Here is a 7,335-nt window from a genome sequence, read left to right as displayed (position 1 = left end):
CACTCAGGAATCACTCTGCTGGGTGACTGCTGGGAATCGAACCTGGGTCAGTCCCATAGAAGGCAAATGCCCTCCGGTTGTACTATCACTCCGGCCCCTACTTTGCAATCTTCAAAGCAGAGATTATATGTTTGGAATCTGAACATGTATTAGCAATCTGAAAATTAAAGCAAGTATTCAATTATATTGTTAATAAAAAGTAATATTACTAGAGTTTTCTCTGGAATAATTTTTCATGTTAATCCAAGCAACAGGGTTTTTCCAACTTCTGTGCTAGAGAAGAACAAGAAGCAAAGTTCTCTATGTGGCAGTATGTGGACAGCAATTCTCAGTCACTTGTATGTGATCCAGCACTATTCACAGTCAGCCTGGCCCAAGCTGTTAACAATATGGTAGCACTATAGCACTGTATCACTGTCATCCCATTGTTCATTGATTTCCTTGAGTGGGCACCAGTAATGTCTCCTTTGTGAGACTTGCTGTTGTTACTGTTTTTGACCTACTGAACACATCACGGGTAGCTTGCCAGGCTCTGCTGTGTAACAATATGGTACCTAGGAAAAAGTAAGTCATTATGAAAGATCTGCTAACTGCCCGTGAGGTCTTGGTCAGTTGCCTTTCACAGCTACTAATTTACATCTATGCTCCAACTGAGGGTCTCATAAACGTTTCTTAGAAGTAGGGTTTTAATTATTTTTAAATATTTTTTAATATCAATATCCTCTCCATTGCCTAGGGCCCAGGGTCTGTCCCAAGACATAACTGATGCCCAGTGCAATATGGGTAGGTTTGGACTGCTATGCAGTCACTTCCTATTCAGCACAGGCGAAGAAAATTTTCAAGGTGTTATTTTGCTAAGTATATACCTTTCAGGAGAATCTCATGCGTTATTTTTTGTGACTCTTCCTTGCCAAAGCTTGTAGAATGCTGATGAAATATGAGACTTTATCAAAATGATACTTTACAATGCTTAAAATGTCTGCCCAAGTGTGGAGAATAAAGCTTTAGTCAATTTAATCTCTACAGGAAAATCTCCTATGAGGCACGCCTAGGACATAAAATTGACACTGCTTAACATTTCAAAATAAACAAATACTGGTAAAGCTGGAAATGTGTGATACATTCTGTACAGATAGTAATTTCTAAAAAATCAGGATTACAAAAAAGTAAATTAAAAACATGAGATTATATTCAGTATATCACATAGGTGTGTGTATTTATATGTATACATATATATGTATTCTTGTAAATTACTTCACAGTACTAACATTGTATTTTCATAATCCACTTCAGCATATTTATGTGTAAATTAAGTGAAGGAGTAAAATGAAGCTAAAAAGTTTTCATTGAACTGATAGAAAATCAGAATTTACTTACATAGATTTGATTCAGGACAGTTGTTTGAGATCTGCTTAGATTAGAAAGAGGGAACACTAGAGTATGTTTGGTCCTGCTTCATAATTATGGTACTCAAGAGTAAAATGAAATGTGACAGAGTAGTCATTCCACTCTTCCCATTTCCCTTATTACTCTCCCCTCATCCTACTCAGGCAACTGATTACAGCCTACACACCAGCACACACCGGTGGACACATGGACGGGAGTCTGTGAGTGGCCACCCAGTCAGGAACAGGGCTGCTGTGCTCTTTCCCAAGATACCATGGGCACCATGCCCAAGAGCAACTTCCTTGGAAGTGTTCCCAAATGCCCGACAGGGATCATAAAGTAGTATGGAATCGCCCCAGCTTCTACAAGACTAGGTGTAGATGGGAGGCCATAATCACGGGAAAGTTTTGGTGACTCAGAAACCAGGGTGCTGGTGGTAGAAGATATAGAACTATGAGTGAGTCGATTGTCCCATCATATGTCACAAAACACAATTTTTAAAAAGTCAATGAACCTTGGAAGCTGGCCTCAAATGCGGGGGGTGGGGGAAGGGGGGAAGGCAGCTGGGATCAGAGAAGGGACCACTAAGTGAATGATGCTTGGAGGGCTCGCTCAGGATGGGAGATGTGTGCTGAAAGTAGACTATAGACCAAACATGATGGCCACTTACTACCTGTATTGCAAACCATGACACCCTAAAGGAGAGAGAGAGAGAGAGAGAGGGGGGGGGGGAATATGCTGCCACAAGAGGCAAGGGATGGGAAGGTGGGAAGGGGTGGCAGTGGTGGGAGGGATACTGGGAACATTGGTGGTAGAGAATGGGCACTGATGGAGGAATGGGTGCTCGATCATTGTATGACTGAAATGTAATCATGAAAGTTTATAAGTCTGTAACTATATCTCACGGTGATTCATTAAACAACTATTAAAAATATATAATTTTTTAAAAACGTCAGTGAATACACAGCAATGGTGGCATAGCACCGAACACCAAACAAGATCTTCTAAGCACTGTCTTATTCAAGTGCTCTAGTTGCTTCCCCGTGAATCCAGCCTTACCTGGGATGTATGCTCTGAGGATGACGTTATCAGTGGCCTCTAATAAGTACATGGGCCACATGTTGCATGTAAAATGCTTTGCTCAATGATATAGAAGAGATGAGCGAAACTCAATTATAAAACCTTTGGGGGTGAGGAAGTCTTTTAATTCTTGTTTCTCCCCAAGCTCTTAGAACTGTGCTTTTGACAGACAACGTACTCATAAATGCCACATAAATCACACATTATAAGTTACCATGGCGGTGCCAAGAGAGCAATATTCTGCTGCCCATATGGAGAGTTGAATCAGATTTAATCCAGGCAACATAGGCCTCCTTTCAGATCAAGGCACCCCATGCAGTGTGGGAGGTAGAAAGGATAGAACAAGGAATTTAGGGCGCAGCGTGGGAAAGGGGACAAAAGAGGGAGGCTTCTGAGAAAGATGTTGGCCACTGGCTCAAAGGCTCAGCTCGCATCACTGATACATATGCATCATAAAGCAATTTTTAATTCTTCTGGGGAAATTAGGTCATGATGTGTACTTGGAAACTATAAGAAAAAAAAATGGAGACACGCCTTAAATGTTGTGGTTCAAAGTTGGAAATCACAGCCTCTGAGTTCCTTACTCTGAGATTTCTTAATCACCAAATCCTTCCTGACTCCATGCATAATTGTAGAAGAGGCCCTTCCATCGTGAAAGGCTCAGATGCCACTTGGATTTTATTCACTGGCTTCCTGCTGTTGGAAACCTTCATGCCATATGGCAGCTGGAAGAAGTCGCCCAGCCAGTTGATGGAAATAGCCCTGTTCATCAGGAGAAAGAATATTTCAGAGTGCTCTCTTCTCATCGTCTTACAAACATCAAGGAAGCATTTTTGCTTCTCTGCCAGTTGCTATAGAGACCGGGTAGAACACATGTAAATATTCGGCATGTGTGAGGCACGCTAAGGTCCTCCTGTGCACTATGCTTCCTCTTCTGGACTTTTCTCTTTCTGGCTGAGTGCTGCAACTTGCAGCTACATCGGTTAACCCTGAGGCTTCCTTTTGAGGAACTCATCCAGCAAGAAGGACTGGGAAGCACCCTATAGGAAGAGTCATGAGACCTTGGGCTTTAAATGCTTTCTTGCTACATTTTTTTTTTTTGGTAGCATAAATGGACTCTAACTTCATCTTTTCATCTGTAAAATGGGGTTGGAAGGATAATGAAGCCTTCTTCACATGGGGAAAGAATAAGCATGGACAGGACGAGTGTAAAGATGAAAGCACTAGGTGGGTTGAGTAGCATTATCTTGTAATTACTGTGTTCTCCCAAAGGCTTGTCAAATCAAATCATGGCCACAGTTAGGCATTGGCATGTAGGAACGGGACTGGTTCAGCGTCAGTTAGTGGTTAGACAGCATGGTTCATTCCTTCCCAAAGTTTGGTGGAGAGATGTTTCCAGACTCCGCTCTGTTTTCCTGAACAAGAAGTAATCTCAGTCACCTTCTCCTGACACCCTTGATTTCCAATTACCAGGGACCCCAGGGTGGTCTGTGGCCCCAACTCAGAGCTTTCATGGAAAGGAAAAGTATAATAGCTCAAACGCCAATCTTTTCTAACCCAGCATTTTCTTATAACACAAATATACCTCCAAGGCTAAGAGAAACGCTTTTTCCAAGAAGAAGAAGAAGGACCCAGAGAATGTGTGAACAAGCTCTGGTTTGAATTCCAAAGGCAGCCCCCTGAATTCTGGCTCCTTGTGTGGCTTCTTTTTGGGTGTGGGAGGAGAGGTGGAGTCGAGGATTAGGGTGTTGTCCTCAATGACTGGCTGTCTGCTGCCACCCACGCTCCGGAGAACATCTCACCAAGAAGTTCCTCTCCATCTCCGTAGTAACCTGACCCAGCAAGAGGAAGGATCAGTGCAGACAGAGCGGGTCAGCCACGTAGGGCCGGGCCTGTTCGCTTGTTCTGCTCGACCTACTCTCCATCCCAGAAGTTCTAGGTAGTGCTCCTGAGTTTTCATTCACTCAGTTAATGGTGATTCCAAATTCAGACCTTGGGCAGGAAGAGCGTAGCCCAAAAAAGGATTTCTTGTGATAACACACCCAGTCAAGGAGGGGGAAGTGGAAGCTCTGAGTTGGCCTTCAACCATCCCAGTCCAAACATTCCAGTCTACGAAAATCAGAACTCAGGAATGTGAGAGCAGTTGTGAGCTGCAGGGGACAGAGAGTAGTGGAATGGGCAAGTGGGACAAAGGTGGAACCCAGCTTGGTCAATCTTTGCCCTTGATATGCTATACCCCTAATCTGTTTCCCCACCGGAGAAGTTGAAAGAGGCTAAAGGCATGTGGATCCAGATGGTGAACTCTGGTCTGCAGGGAAGCTCAGCAAGGTGCTTACATCCTGTGCTAATGTCCCCTGAACTGTTTTTGACATTTATCTGAAATCCCCAGTGTGAGCCAGTTGACAGTTCCACCAAGAGTGAATGAGGGTTTCTTTCTCCCTACAGCCACTCAGCACTGGTTGTTTTTATCCTTTATCCTTTGTAATGTGTACAGTTTTTCTGGTGTCAGTTCACCTCTCTTCTTACTCTATACTCTTTTGGGCAGGAGAGAAAAGAGCCTTCCCCCCTCTTCCTTTCTGGCAATATTTTTTTAAATATATTTTTTAATTTTTTCTTTTTTCCTCTATTTTCTTCTTTTTTTTCTCCCTCCCTCTGTCCCTCCCTCCATATCTCCCTTCCTTCCTTCTTTCCTTCCTTCCATTATTTTTTTCCTTTCTTCCTCCCTTCCTCCTTTCTACTCTCCCTTCCTTCCTCTCTCCCTCTCTCTCCCTTCTCGCTCCCTCCCTCCCTCCCTCCCTTCCTTCCTCCTCCCTCCCTTCCCTCCCTCCCCTCCCTCCCTCCCTCCCTCCCTCCCTCCCTCCCTCCCTTCCTTCCTTCCTTCCTTCCTTCCTTCCTTCCTTCCTTCCTTCCTTCCTTCCTTCCTTCCTTCCTTCCTTCCTTCCTTCTTTCTTTCTTTTTTCTTTCTATCATTCTTTCTTTCCTTCTTTCTGTTTAGAGGTCACACCTAGTGGTTCTCAGGTCTTCCTTCTGACTCTGTGTTCAAGAACTACTCCTGATGAGGCATGAGGACCATGTATGACATAGGGTATAAAACCTGGGTCAGCCATATGTGACACAAGTTCCATACTAGCTGTACTATATCACTCTGGCCCCTCAGAATCTAATCTGCTTACTTGCCTGAGACTAGAATAACATGATGAATTGACACATATATCAAATATGTCTTCAGAAAAGCAAACACTGAGACAGAATTAAGAATGCAAGAGGGAACCATAAAACAACCAAAGAAATTATTGGAAATGGGTGAATACAGGAAGTCTGTTAGTGCATTATGTTGTAAAGATAAAAGAGAGCCAAAGCAAGACTAGACATGGAGAGCCTCAGACCACAATGCAGATATGAATGTTTTGGCCAATACAAGAGACTTCCCAGAATGAAGATTGCTCATTAGAGGTGTCCTCTCTTGACGAAAACAAGAGGCCAAAGGACTGGCCACACATGCACTATATGCTTAGCTAGTGCTTGGGAGTTGTCTCAAGAAATTCACGATTCCAGGTCAATAGATAGGGCATTTTGTAAGGTCTGAAAACTAGAGCTTTTAAGTTGCTGCACTCAACAATTGAGTGGCAAGGTCTTTAAATTTTTTTTTAATTTCCGCCTTATTTAAACATTATGGTTTATAAAGTTGCCCATGATGATTTGTTGCAGGCATTCAATATTTCAACACCAGTCTCTCCATCACTCTCACCTTTCCTCCCTCACTCTCTCCATTATCCACCAACCACCTCTTAAGCCTGCCCCAATAGCAAGCCCAGAATAATTTATTCATATTTCTGTTACCACTGGGTGGAGCGATAGCGCAGTGAGTAGGGCGTTTGCCTTGCATGCGGCCAACCCAGTTTCAATTCCTACGTCCCTCTCAGAGAGCTGGGCAAGCTACCGAGAGTATCCCGCCTGCACGGCAGAGCCTCTCTGGCAAGCACCCCATGGCGTATTCAATATGCCAAAACAGTAACAACAAGTCTCACAATGGAGATGTTACTGGTGCCTGCTCGAGCAAATCGATGAACAACGGGACTACAGTGCTACTACAGTGCAGTGTTACAGTGCTGTTACCACTACATGGCTAATGAAGTAATCAAAAAATACTCCAGTGGAAAAAGATGTAAAAATTATTGTATTTCACCATGGGGACATTAAATTCTTGTCTGAAGGTTTACTAAGCTGTAGTTGCAAGTTAAGCCTTCCTTGTTAATGCTTTTGTTAGTCAAGACCATTTGGCTACTACATTCCTATTCCATCCAATCTGATATACTCCTAGTACTGAAGGGTTTTGAGATGTCAGGCAGACATGAATTCAGCCACGTGCTCCAGAAAATCCATAAGATCTAACTGGGCAGTCCGGCCAGAGGCAGGGCGGCAGCTGTTGGGGTGTGAGTGTGGTGGCCAGGGCTCTGGTGGGCAGGAACTTGGCCAGCCTCGTTCCAGAGATCACCCTGGAAGTTTCAACTGGGACTGGGTATCAGAGAAATTTTTGTGACTAGTCAATGTCTTTTGAGATTTATGAGTTTCTGGAACAGGGCCAGTAGATGAGCTTACAGGGTAGGGGCAGGGGGATGGGGGTATGGCTGCTGAGGCTTCCGGAAGTACAGAGAGTCAAGTTAGAAAAAGACTTTTCAAAAAAAAAGGGATGTAATATGTATCTTGTCTACTTCTATCTTGAAAATTTAGCTGAAGAAATGGGATGGTGGTGGGAGAATCATGAAAATTAGTTTAGTAATTTTTACATATTGCATTCAAACTCTTAAAGTCACCCCTGAGCACAATTTTGCCCACACTCTCTTCACTGCAGTTCAGGTTTGTTCAGAG

This window comes from Sorex araneus, chromosome 6 (genome assembly GCF_027595985.1).
Source record: "Sorex araneus isolate mSorAra2 chromosome 6, mSorAra2.pri, whole genome shotgun sequence".
NCBI classification, from domain to species: Eukaryota; Metazoa; Chordata; class Mammalia; order Eulipotyphla; family Soricidae; genus Sorex; species Sorex araneus.
Note: the sequence above shows the minus strand (reverse complement) of the source record.